Consider the following 14,506-nt stretch of genomic DNA (forward strand, 5'->3'; position numbering starts at 1 on the left):
GACTGGCAGATGACTGGCTATTCCTTTATTTTGGATATTACATATATTTAAAAACGTTTTTTTATAATTCATGCTATAAAATAAGAAATATTTAGTTTTAGCGCTTTGTGCCAGCTTGTCTAGGTACGTACTACCCCCCGCCACAATAGGCGCCGCCGGGACTAGGGGGGGTTCACAGTACTCTGGGAACCCTCCCTAGAGAATGGAGACCCGCATAGGCGGGCCGGCCGTCAGAGCGCCACGGTAGCAAGCGAAAGCGGTCCCGTGGCGCTCCTCGTTAAGACGGAAAGGGTACCGCTGGTTTTTTAGTGGGTATTCCGATGTTCGGGGCGCACTCGGCGCCTTGGACACCGGCGAGTCCCACATACCCTCCACTGTTCCCGTGGGGGAAACGCGTAATGCGTTTTTCCAGCGTTAAAAAAAAACTGTTGTGTTTCGGTTTGAACGGTGAGTGAGCCACTGTAACAACAGACATAAGGAAAATAACATTTTACATCGTTTCCCAAGGTTGGTTGCGCATTGGCAATATAAGGCAGTGATGACCACTTTTGTCATGACGATGATGATTGTTCAAAATAGATACCTACTTAAAATATAAGAAAATCAACCTCGATTTTGAATTAAATGAATAAAACTTTAAGATTATCAAAATGAATTTCATGATAAAATCGTAATTTCCCTTTGCTATTCTCTTTGAGCGCAGTGAAGATTTAACTCTGGTGATAGTTTCACGTTTTTAAATCGTAATATACAGTAAAGTAAAAAATGTTTTTAAGTCCGCATTCATCTCCTCTCATTTGCTAATTATTCTTATTTTGTTTTCGCAAACTTTAATGTTTTAAAAATGTAATTTAGTGTAATGCATGATGCGAACAGCTTACATATCATTCTGTAAATAATAGAACACAAATAAGATTATTATATTTTACTAACATTAACGTATTTATGAGTTTTTTATATACATAAACTCGAAACTCGATGTGGAACTCGTTCGTAAAATATCAGATAGTGTAATGCGAAATTCACTAAAATAATTACTACTGGTAGTAGAGCTTTGTGCAAAGCTCGTCTGGGTAGGTACCACCCAATCATTAGATATTCTACCGCAAAAAAGCAGTACTTGGTATTGTTTGTTAGGTTCCGGTTTGAAGGGTGAGTGAGCCAGTGTAATTACAGGTACAAGGGACATAACATCTTAGTTCCCAAGGTTGGTGGTGCATTGGTGATGTAAGCGATCGTTAACATTTCTTACAATGCCATTATCTATGGGCGTTGGTGACCAATTACCATCAGGTGGCTCAAATGCCGTCCGCCTTCCTATTCTAAAAAAGAACTTAATTTTAATTAAAAAAACTTAAATACAATCACTTTTAAATATAGAACGTGTAATAATTTGTACCAAAGCCCTGCAACTAATTTACATTATAAGATATAAGACGCCGTTGTTACACAGAATAGCGTAGCACATTATATTTTGAGTTTTAACTGTTCAATTGAAAGCTTTATAAATTAAGTTATTTTTGTTTTCTATTTGAATATTTTCTTACGTTATCTAGACCAATATTATAAATGCAAAACTTTCTTTGTCTATTTGTTACCTTATTAATATAATAATAATGTCCTCCAGATCGATTTCGGCCACGGCGGCCAATCTCAAGAGAGATTATCCAATAACTGCGCAGGAGTAATTGGCTAATCTCTCTATTCCCTAGCTTTCATAATGCGACAATTACATTTTACATAAGATATTTTTAAACAAAAACTTGTACAAACATCAATTTCAAAACTGACAATAATCCATTTGTCTTTTTCCATCCCAATGACCATCGTGACGAACGACAGTTACAAAGGATAAAGTTCATTGACCTAACAGAATAAATGGCTGATTAAGTTTTTATCTAACCGACTTTACAGATACATTAAAGTTTGTTTGTGACGGTCATCTCCCGCGTTGTCCAGGGAGTAATAATTCGATAAGGGTGCCTTTGGGAGCTATAGTGGTAGTACTACACGAATGTACTGTGAGAAACGGAGGTCTCGGTGAATTACCAAACTTTGTCTCCTTTATTGAACCAATTTATTATTTGTGCTTAGGACGTTGTACAAAGTTTGTAATACTCTACTTACATCGTATTGAAGTAAACTATAATGGATATAATCTTTATATTATATATACAAATGGATATTAGTATATGTATTTCGGGTCAATAGATTTCGAAACCGCTTGATTTTCATGATAGTTAATTCAACGTTGCTATCTTATAATTTAAATATTTTAAGCCATGTATTATTCAAATAGGCGTTATGTACGTCAAATGACAGAATTTGAAGGATTTCGTCACAAACTGAATTCTGCGCAGGCATAGCCGCGTGTTTTAATAGTTAATAAAATAAAATTGTAAAATCGATTGTTTAAAATCGATTGAAAATCGATTATTTAAAATCAATTCATACAATCAAAACCAGATTATAAGAAAAAATAAAAGTGTATGACGTATTATTAAAAAATTAAAGATAAAACGACGGACTGAAAGACACTGATCGTCCCATTATTTAACAAAGGATGAGGTACACTTTAAAATGAAAGATTTATAGTCTAACGTTGGCAACGTTATACATCTTTTAGAATTTCTTACAGAATGTGCAGTTTTGCTGACGAGCATGTTTTACTCCATTGCATAACACGAGGTGAATTATAAATGACGATAGGAGAATATACAAAAAAATTACAGTAAAGGTACTGCTGGATAAAGGCCTTTTTTTAATTAAGAGAATCTTTGCCCAGCACTGGGCCATAAGCAGTCTGTAGCTTATACTTTCTTGGAGATATAATTGGATCCGTAAACTATTGTCACGTATTTGGATATATGCTATATTGTATTATACAAGCCGAGATGGCCTAGTTACTGTATATATTATATTTCACAAATATTATCTGAATTCTGGAGGTGATTAATTTAATTGAGTATTGCTCCTTAAAGTTATTCAAGATATTAGATGGAGTGCTATGGACGTTCAGGGCAAACACGTAGCAACAATTAATATTATTAAGCCTTTAATGAACTTTGTTCCAGCGGTCGAACTTGTGAGATTATATGCATAATTATATTAGATTAATTTATGCATATTAAACAGCTAAGAAAAATAAACATTTGTGTTGCCTTTTATACAATTATAATTTTTTATTCTTCATACAAGTGCTATCAAACTAAAACTTTATAAATATTATCATATTTATTAAGGTATTTAATTAGTAAAATAAGCTAATTACTGAGTTCCTTGTTATTTTTGACAGTTACGTTCTGAGTCGTTGGCAGCTTTCTTTTAAATATCAAACCTGTCAACGTACCACTTCACTTACAAGATATTGAGGACGTCAACATTTTGTCTATGGTGAAAAATGAGCCTTCTTGTCGATAAGGGAAATAAGAAGTTATATATATATTTATTGTATTTTATCCTTTAAACAAACTATATATAGCATAAGGACAATAAATCTTAACCGATGATCGTGGGTCCAAACCCGGGCAAGCACCACTGAATTTTCATATGCTTAAATTGTGATTATAATTCATCTCGTGCTTTATGGTGAAGGAAAACTTCGTGAGGAAACCTGCATGTATCTAATTTCACTGAAATTCTGCCTCATGTGTATTCCACTGACCCACATACGAGCTGCATGGTGGAATAAGCTCCAAACCTTCTCCTCAAAAAGGGAGTGGCCTTTATCCCAGCCGTGGGACATTCACAGGCTATTACGGTTACAATTAGAGGTGAATATTGGCGCTTTATTATCACTTGCCTTTACTGTTACCCTCAAATTTGAGGGGGCTAATGTGTCAAATAGTCTAAAAATAGGGCCTGTCTCTGTTTCTATTAAACAGTGTCAGTCCATCGGGTCTCTGAAACTGATTTACTCGTTAGTAGCAGAAACGTCGTTGGTGGGTGGTCGTCTTATTGTAAATTCAAATGAACATTGGAAAAACCCTGCCTGAGTAGCTTGGAAAAGAAAATCTGTGTAATATAATAGAGCTTCCTTTACGGTTATTTGAGCGCAAATCAAATTGTTGGTATGTAAAAAAAATACAACAAAAAAGCCTAATATTTTTTGAGTACCGTGGCCTGCCTCCTTAGTTGTTAAAGATATCCAGGCCAGGTTTTCTTCAGTTACTAAATTATATATCATACTAGGTATGTTGTATATCCTGAAGCAAGTGTGTACCAAAGTTTACTTTGGTAACTTAGGTATATTTTAGTCGTCTCAGACCATTTGCAAGGACTGATGTCATTGTTCTCAAGTTAAGCATCAGTTTGGTTGCGATGTTGTAAGTGTGATTAGATTTTTTTTCATGATTACATAATATAAAACATAGTTTGGAAAACATCGAACAAAATAAAAGCTGATATGCAGTGCTTTTCTGGAAGAAGTCATTTTATATTTAGAAATAAGAAGTCGTCTAATGTTGAAAACTGAGTCACATAACTTTCTGACATTTCATGATCTTGTTCTGTGGTAACTTTCTGACATTTCATGATCTTGTTTCTTTTTTAATAAAATATCTCTTTTAAGCTGTTTATTATATTTAGTGATGAGCCAATTAACGTGGTTGGTGGATGCTTGCCTTTCACGCCGAAGGTTGTGGGTTCGATTCCCACCCAGGACAGATATTTGTGTGCATAAACATGTCTGCTTGTCCTGAGGCTGGGTGTAATTATCTATATAAGTATGTATTTACAAAAAGAAAAATAGTATATGCAGTATACCTTTTGTCTGGTTTCCATAGTACAAGCTCTGTACAAGCTTAATTTGGGATCAGATGGCCGTGTGTGAAAATGTCCCAGGAAAGCAATATATTTTATATACGCTATATGTACATTTAATCAGTGCTCAAAACGATAGGGCTTCTTCATTTGCAAAACTTCCGCTATTATTCTTCTGAAAAACATCAACGTCCTTTCTCAGTTCGGAGAATAAGCGAGCTAGCATAATAACAGATAATAGTAGATTGTAGTTTCCATAGTTAGTAAGTTATTGGTAATATAAGGAATAGTAAATATTGCAATGCCAATGTTTTTATATAGCATGTGCATGTTTGTGTTAAAATTCGTGATACATTTGCTAATTTTGAAATGGTTTTGCAATGATCCCAGCCTAGATACGCTAAGCGTGACGCGCCAAAGTTTTCCCTTTACTTGTCATTTTGATGGAGAGTTATAGAAATATCGTCATAACTTTGTAAGCATTGCACGTACGACAATGTTTCATGCGCCAAAACCTCTGGGAATAAATACCGTTCACAATAGTGAAATTTCACTTACCCGAGGAACTCAAGTTTTTATCATACAGACAGATGGAGATACTTTTTATAAAATATATCATCAAATGATCAAAATACTTTATTCAATATAGAAGCATTACACTTACTTCCTACACTTATTAAATACCACCGGTTCGGAAATTGATTAAATATACTTTATAGTTGATAGAAAAGCTAGTTTATAGGGCTGCACATTCTAAATTAAAGTCCCGCATCAGGCTAATAAAAAACCATGTTCAATTATTCTGACGCGAAGTGCTCATTAGCTGCTCGGGGCTTAGAAGATGACAGTGTTTACCCATCTGTGAGAAAATCTGCCTCAGAAAGCTCAGAAAGTCTTCTGCCCTGTGCTTTAAATATTTCCGGTGATATCGGATTTATTGTTCCATCGAATTATGGGAATCAGGGATTGGAGATTGAAGATTGAATGTGTTTGTGCCAATAATTTTGCACTAAAATATGATCTTCGCAGTAAACCGTGTCGAAATCAGTCAAGAGACCACCACCATCATCATCATCGTCCATTATCACAAAATATCTAAAAATGTAATTTATAAAATAAAGCACTTTCTTTTGTATCGTGGTTCACAAACAAATGCAATTTCTTCCGAAGAACAAAACCCATTGTTTTACATTTTTTTACTTTCACAATTAACTTACACGACCTCTGAGTTCATTTGTTTATTCACTTTGTTAAATCTTGACATTATTAAAAATGGCTACACTTTTGTAAAATAATATAAAATGCTTTTATTACAAGTAAGACAAGCATACACTTGATATTTCATATTTGTTTTATTTATTGAAGTTTTTAAATCAACAAAATATTTTACTGGTCAATTTTGTTGGGGTTTTTTTGTTTACCACATGTATTTCGTTACAACGTTATGACAATTGTTAAAAAGTTTTATAGATTTTATTGCATCAAAGATAAAACTGAGTATGTAGAATTGTAACTGTTACTAAAAAAAGATGATCCAGTGAAAAAAATAATCGCGTTTTAAGATCCGGATATAAATAAGAACTGATTATTGTGGTGTATAATATTAAATCTGATATTCATATTCACATTTAAGGGATTATCCTTATGAAAATCTTTAGGGAAATCTTAAAACAAAAACCGGGTATGTGTCGCAATAATACACTTCCATACAAATATACAAGCTAATACTGGAATATATATTCGAGAGTATAATATAACTTTGTATATATCTGAGTTGGTGCACGTAATGTGTAATAAAAATAACTGTCTGCACTACAATAGAAACAAAAGGCACCGAGACAATGGTCTAACATTCAAAGTTAAATATCGCTCGGGCGAAATAAACAAGTGGAAGGCGCTCATTTAGCGAAATAACTAGTGCACTCGAAAATAAAATACTTTGAACCTTCGGTAGCGAGGAATGCGTCTTTCAGCAAGAAGTCGGCGAGTTTTAAATTAATTTGATGTATGCAGACGTTGTAAAAGTTATATGAATTTGCGGTATTTGTTCAGTTGAAATTTTTCTAATTTGTATAAAATCTATTCAGTGAATATGTGAAGTTTTAATTTATTTGTTTTTGATATATAAATAACCATAGATATTGTTGATAAGCCAAGATAGCCCAGTGGTAAGAACGCGTGAATCTTAAACGATGATCGTGGGTTCAAACCCGGGCTGTTTTGTGTAGTGGTGCTTCCACTGAATTTTCATATGCTTAATTTGTAATTATAATTCATCTCGTGCTATACGGTGAAGAAAAACATCGTGAAGAAACCTGCATGTGTCTAATTTCACTGAAATTCTGCCACATGTGTATTCCACCAACCCGCATTGGAGCAGCGTGGAGGAATAAGCTCCATACCTTCTTCACAAAAAGGGAGAGAAGGCCTTAACCCAGCAGTGAGGTATTCACAGGCTGTTACTCTTAGATATTGCTACATATGTAATAGTTGTCCAGCAGCAAGATAGAAAGATTACATATGCTGATCTAAACCTAGTGAAGAATAACGCAAGATCATAAAGATTAGCACAGAAAAAAGGAGTCTATTGTTATGTGTAAATTACAGCAGAAATTAATAGCTGACCCTTTGAGTTATTGTCGCCACTCCTGGCATAAGCGTTACGCTTAAAGAAGGAGAATATTTATAGCAATATCTTGTCTGTAGAGTGAATACTTTTCGGGGTTCTTTTCTGAACTTTAAGATTATGAGGGCGAGAGAATAGAAAGTGCACAAGTGCTGTTTTAGAATGGTTAAAATTAGCCAGAAGAACATCAAATCAGCTTATATCTACAACCAATTTGATCTTAGACTGTTACTAGATTATATCCTTTTCCCCAAAGTTGCCTGGAAGAGCGTTATTATTTTAGTAGTATCTATTAACTGTGTTATTTTGGCTCAGATGCAGTGTTATATAAACACCGTTGCTTAGGACGCCTATTCACTCTAGCCTTGCATCCGGATTATAATGCTTAGGAAATAAATACACTATAATAACATTCCACATATTTTTATATTAATATTAACATTTAAATAGGTAGAGCAATATTAGTCACTATTATCCTATTGTCTTAAATTACATTAAACGTCACTTAGTGATAAACAACTAGAATCTTTACGTATATACTTCTACTCTTTCTAGGCAAGCGCGCTCCATCTTACACTGTATCATCACTTTCCATCAAGTCATCATATCATATCATGATAACAGTCAAGCGCTAGCTTATATATTTAAATATATACAATTATATAAAAAGTTATATTTTTTTACTTTTTATATTTTAAGCAAGATAAGAAGGAAAGGAAAGGGGAAGAATGGGATGTAAGGGAGCACAACTGTATCTAGCTGTTTCCAGCCAACCTCACCTGCACGTGGTGCATCCTGCCGATTAACAAACGAGGCTCTGGCGACCGACTAATCGCGGTATAACCATTCCATTAAGGCGTAGCTAAATACTGCAGACCGGTGACGGGCAGCAGCGTCATCTGTACGACGAGCTACGCACTGCGATCACCAACCCGCCTGCCCAGCGTGGTGATTACGGGCAAAACCTTTTATGGCACACACCTATACGCAACGGCCCCTAGTTCCCGGTCACCCCACTGTTCCTGGCCAAGGCGGCGGTCATGGTAAGGGTGGGGCAGGGGGTGCTAAGAACCCCCGGGTTACGGTAGGCCACCAACACCGACTGACCCTGGCTACGTATAATGGACGCACGCTACGGCTCGTCGAACACCTGGCACTGCTCGAAGAAGAGCTGAGGAACATAAGGTGGCATATTTTGGGGCTATGTGAAATCCGAAGAAAGGGAGAGGATACCATAGCCTTAGAATCAGGCCATCTTATGTACTTCAGAGAGGGAGACCAACCATCCCAAGGTGGCGTCGGGTTCTTGATCCACAAGGCTCTCTCTGACAACATCTTAGAAATCTCCAGTGTGTCGGCAAGGGTAGCGTATCTTGTGATCAGACTCACCAAGAGGTATAACCTTAAGGTTATCCAAGTATACGCACCGACTGCGACACACTCGGATGATGCAGTGGAAGAAATGTATGAAGACATTTCTAAGGCATTGCACACCACCCAAAAGGCCCACTTCAATGTTGTCATGGGGGACTTCAACGCTAAAGTGGGAGTACGTACGGAAGTGGACGTGGCGAAGCCCTGACGCTGTGATAAGAAACGAGATTGACTTTATTATGACGGACAAGAGGCGAATATTTAGAGATGTCTCTGTGATCACAAGGTTCAATACCGGAAGTCATCACCGACTTAAGAGGCACTCTAAATATTGACTACAAGCTTGAGCGTGCCCGTCTAATGAGGACTACACTCCGATCAAAATTGCTCCAGGCCGTGGAGTCTAGTACATTTCAGTTAAAACTGGAAAACCGATTCGCTGCCTTGGAAACCAACAGTGATGTTGACATCAACCAAGAACTCGACCAAGTGGTGGGTATCCTTAGAGACGAGGGGACGAAATTGTATCTAGCGCAAAACACCGGCAAGAGGACCAAACTTTCGGGAGAGTTTCAAGAGCTAATGCGAAAACGACATGAAAACCCTACAGTCACTTCGTCAGATCTTAATAAAAAAATATCAAAGCTAGTAAGACGCGACCTCCGAAGCTCCAATACACGCTCTATAAAAGAAGCGATTGAGCAAAATCGGGGGTCGAGAGTCTTTGTTCAAAAACTAGGTCGAAGCCATCTGACGAAGCTGACTACTTCAAAGGGAAAAGTCGTCGCCTCTAAGCTCGAGATTCTTAAGGAAGTTCAGGACTTCTACGGTAAATTATATACATCAGTAGCACCTCATCCTCAACCCGACCTTGGGGATCCTAGAGCCACTTTAGCCCCCTTCACAGAAGAGTTGCCAGAAGTAAGCCAAGACGAAATCGTGATGGCTTCGGGGCAACTTAAAAATGGAAAAGCCCGTCAAAGTACAGAATCAGCAGTCTGACCCTATCCTCTTGCATCGAGGAGTTGCATAGAGAACAAGGAGATGTCATTTCACCGAAATTGTTCAGTAATGCATTAGAGGATATGTTCAAGACGCTGCACTGGGAAGGGCGGGGCATAAACATAAATGGCGCACTTGAGATTTGCAGACGATATCGTCATCGTGGCAGAAACCGTGTAGGACATGCAATATATGCTGAGCAGCCTGGCTGATTCTTCTGCTCAAATTGGTCTCCGGATGAACTTGGAAAAAAAAACAAGATAATGTTCAGCGAACACGTCAGTCCGGAACCAATAGCTCTTAACGGAGTTCCTCTCGAAGTTGTTCAGGAGTATGTGTACCTTGGGCAAACTTTGCAATTGGTTCGAAAGCACTTCGAGGGGGATGCACGAAGAAGAGTACAGCTGGGCTTGGCAGCGTATAGAAAACTCGGTCAAGTCTTTTCGTCACGAATACCGCAATGCTTGAAGACAAAAGTCTTCAACGAGTGCGTCTTACCGGTTATGACCTACGGAGCCGAGACGTGGACACTGACAGTGCGTTTGGTCCATCATTTTATGGAGAGGGCTATGCTCGGAGTTTCTCTGAAGGATCGAATCCCAAATGTGGTGATTCGACAGAGAACCAAGGTTATCGACACAGCCCAAAGGATTAGTAAGCTGAAGTGGCAGTGGGCTGGACACATATGTCGCAGAACCGACGACCGTTGGAGTAGACACGTTCTGGAGTGGAGACCACGCCTTGACAAACGTAGCGTAGGACACCCTCCAGCTAGGTGGAGTGACGATATACGCAAGGTTGGCTGGCAGCGGTTGAAGATTAAGAGCTGAAAATCGAGCTCAGTGGCGTGCCATTGGAGATACCTACGTCCAGCAGTGGACGCGAAAAGGGTGATGATGATGAAGTAGGAAAGAGCTGCTTAGCTCTCTTTTTTAATCACATTTAATATTTTTAATGAAAAATTACTCTTTATATTGATATAAGCTCTCAAAGTCTCAGTTACAGTCAGTGTAGTGTACTGTTTCCCGACTGAATGAGACCTTAAAATTTAATTTTTTCAATTTATGAAATAGGTGGCCGGGTAGATAGGCTATCAATGAGTGAATTTAATTCCCTAAAAAAATTTTTAGTCTGAATATTAGTAAAAATATTCAAACTATTAATTCTACTACTACTGAATGAACCATAAACCCTTCAAAACCATCACATAATACTTTTATTTATATAAGATTTGAATTGTGGACTAAATCAAATATCCGTGGAACCATGGCAAAAATATTTATTTCCACCAACTACTGCATTAGTTCGTAAAATAGGGCGTCCCCGCCGAGACCACAGCGTGATTGACGCAGGCCTGACATCGGCAAAATGGAAGCATGAAGTCTACTGAGACATAATGCTTATGAGAATTTATGAGCTTATATATGAATTTCAATGAAATAAATTATCACCCCATTAATCCTGCTGGGCCGGCCACTTTTGTGTTACAATTACTGAGCTATTGTTTCTTGTGTACAGTGTTAACACAGAAGAATAGTACACAAAACATATTAGCTCAGTAATTGTTATGACGCCAATAGGCGTTTACTGTTAGAAAGAGTTAAGTAGATTTGCAGTCAACCGTGTTGCTCTAATGCGGGCTTGCGGCTCACGTTTATTCTTAAATTAACTAACACATATGTAGAGTGCTGCTTCCCTGGATTTGAACTGCGATATTTGATTACGAACCACATGTTCCAACCACTGAGCTATGTCGAAATTATCTCTCGTTTTTATTTAAAAATTGATCATTTTTTCGAAACAAAAACATATTTTCAATAACATACTATAAGTTTTTTACATTAATATATGTCCAATTAATGTATTGTAATATTGAGCGGATGTTAAGTTAAATGCGTAATTGTCACTACAAAAGTCAAAAAACAATTTGCAATATTTCCCATTATTTCTTTGTCAACGCTTCACGCAGATACCGCGGAATTGATTTTAATGAAACTGTGACAATCTGATCAAATCATTGGAATATGGCCATACTAATTTAAACGTTATATAACGGGAAACAATTGAACATACCCATAATTCTTTCTGTCATCGGTAATTTGACAATCAAATGAAGAAGACAAACGAAACAAAAGTTACAAAAGGTATACATTGTATGACGATACAATCTTTTGCTACTTTTTGTTGTATTTATAATTTAATTATTGAAATATTTTATCTCCAACTTTAACGCAAATTATGTTAAGGGCGTCGTCATCAACGTTATGACGATTTGTGTTTAGAACTACATGTTTATGTAACAATTTTGGTATAAAATAAAGGATATTTTATTCTATTTCTTTAAATATGCTTTTATTTCACTGAAATTCTGCCACATGTGTATTCCACCAACCCACACTGGAGCAGCGTGGTGGAACAAGCTCCAAACCCTCTCCTCAAAAAAGGAAGAGAAGAGACCTTAGCCCAGCAGTGGGACATTCACAGGCTGTTACTGTAGTAGTAAATAAAAAATACTTTCTCAATCGTTGTAAATGTACCTTTGCTTACTTAATTACTCTTAAAAGTAATTTATTGTAACATTTTTTTCAACAAACCATTAAAATGTATAGTGTAACTGTTTACTGTCCCTAAATTAAATAAATAAGTAAATAAAATTATCTTGATATATGGCGCAAGTTTTCAGACCATTATACGTGTTCGATGAATGCAATAAATTCTGGAAAAACAATAAACTCCCTCGTCACGGTGTATGGAAATAAGAGTAGCACTTCTGCGTATTCCCAAAGACTACAGTTAGGCAGTTGTTCTCAATCTTCATAAAGATCTGAGTAAAAGAAAATGCAAGCGCAAAAGCCTCCTCAGCAAAACATCACGTTACTCCATTGGTAGTATTTAATTCACGTCAAGATTCTTCCGATTTTTTGCTTCATCGCCAAACACGACATAATAAATAAACTTATTAACCACTTCAAAACACAGTGATCATTAACAGGTTTTATTACTATAATGCCTAAAGATTTAATCCAGACAACTTTTGAGCACAGGACTAATCAGGGTAATAGCTAATTACAATAATTGAAAACATAGGCTTTATAAGTCCCCCGTAATTTGTAAACATATATAGCATGTAGTTTATTTTCAAATATGGAATGATTTTAATGTCACGTGATAGTTGCACGTAAAGTTTGAGAGCCACCGTTGCGGGAATACATTGTGAGCTGGCGGCCCTAACGTCGACGGTGTAAATTCAACTTAGCATCAAACTCGTATGTCTTCCATTTTCTTTTAAGAATCCACCGAGACGATGGTCAGAGCCGTAAATATGCCCGAGGTCCTCACTTGTAGACGCTTAATGTAACTGTCTCGCCTCTTAAAGTTAAATAATGTCCTGGCATTTTATTGGTTCGGTAAAATATACTTGAATAAAAGCGAATAATAATAAAAATAATAATAAATGATAGCCATTTATTATTTTTTTACCGTTAACTAAGTTATCATGGGATGGAATTATAATGATAATTACCATACAAAGATATGGTCATGTGAAAGGATGAATGTTATATGATTATTAGAAGAAGCATTGGCTTGAGTGATGATGGCTAAAAGGCATAAGAAAACTTGGCCATCAAGAGAAGCTAGGCAGAAGTGAAATATCGAAATTGATGGTTATTGAGAGAATTTATAATTAAAAAAAAAACAATATATAAATATAAAGTAATATAAATAAAGCGCAGTTTCAATAAATAAATATGTATTTTTAGTATATAGTCCACGCGGAATAGAGAGTACGGCGACGAAGTGGATATGACAGCATGAGAGAGTCATGTCGTTTGCCGTCACGGCATGCAAATCGGTCTTACCAGCAAGACACGTCAAGTGATATTCCACGTCAAAATATATGGTTAGATTTGTCAAAGACATGTTTAAAAGGGTATAGGTAACAGTATAAGATTCTGAAATAAATACGCTTAACAGACAGGTGGAATGTTGATGGCTGTCTATCTCTTGACCAAAGTATACAGTAGTTCGACATGAACGCAAATAAATAAAGAAAATATGCATGTTTCGAAAGAAATTGTTATCATATACAGATAATATATAATGCGAAAATGTTTCTATATCAACCTGACACTACAACTGACACAAAGCATAATTGTAGTGTAAACAGGTGTATTCTGTATTCCATCATCTTAATAGATCGCTGGAATGACAATCCATCAAGAACTCTTAATGTTTCTTCCCGATGATATAAATAAATAAATGAATTTTTGCAACAGATTAAATCATAAATATACATCGCTCAAACTAAAACAAATAAATAAAAAATAAATTAAAAATAAAATATAAATAAATATTATATTTATAAATTTACTTTTTATCTAAAACAAATGTTTCTACAAATATTTCTTACTTTATCAACCTTTGAGATTGTATGCCGTTTCATTCGTTACATTTAACTATTATTTTATAACAATGCAAGAATGTTTTCTTCGTCAATTAAATTTGATAAGAGACACAATTCCGCAGAGTATAGTTCGTGTTTTGAACTGTACAATGTTTAGATTATGCTGGATATATTTGTTACAGAAATTCTTTATTCTTTATTCATACGCAATCCCTTCTTTACTTCTCCAGATAGATTAAAAATTATGAAGCAATTTTTATTTAATAATTAATTCAAACGAAAAATTATATCGGTCGTTACTTTTATATAGAACACAATATTTAAAAGTACATTAAAAA

General features: G+C 36.0%; 1 protein-coding gene and 1 pseudogene across 1 annotated transcript in view; both read left to right on the top strand.

The window, feature by feature from the left end:
• The window catches only part of LOC126768923 (set1/Ash2 histone methyltransferase complex subunit ASH2), a 437,703-nt gene that overhangs the window by 205,116 nt on the left and 218,081 nt on the right, over nt 1–14,506 (top strand). The window lies entirely within an intron of this gene.
• On the top strand, nt 8,902–9,763 carry LOC126769245 (uncharacterized; annotated as a pseudogene).

The sequence above is a fragment of the Nymphalis io genome, chromosome 6 (genome assembly GCF_905147045.1).
Source record: "Nymphalis io chromosome 6, ilAglIoxx1.1, whole genome shotgun sequence".
Lineage (NCBI taxonomy): Eukaryota > Metazoa > Arthropoda > Insecta > Lepidoptera > Nymphalidae > Nymphalis > Nymphalis io.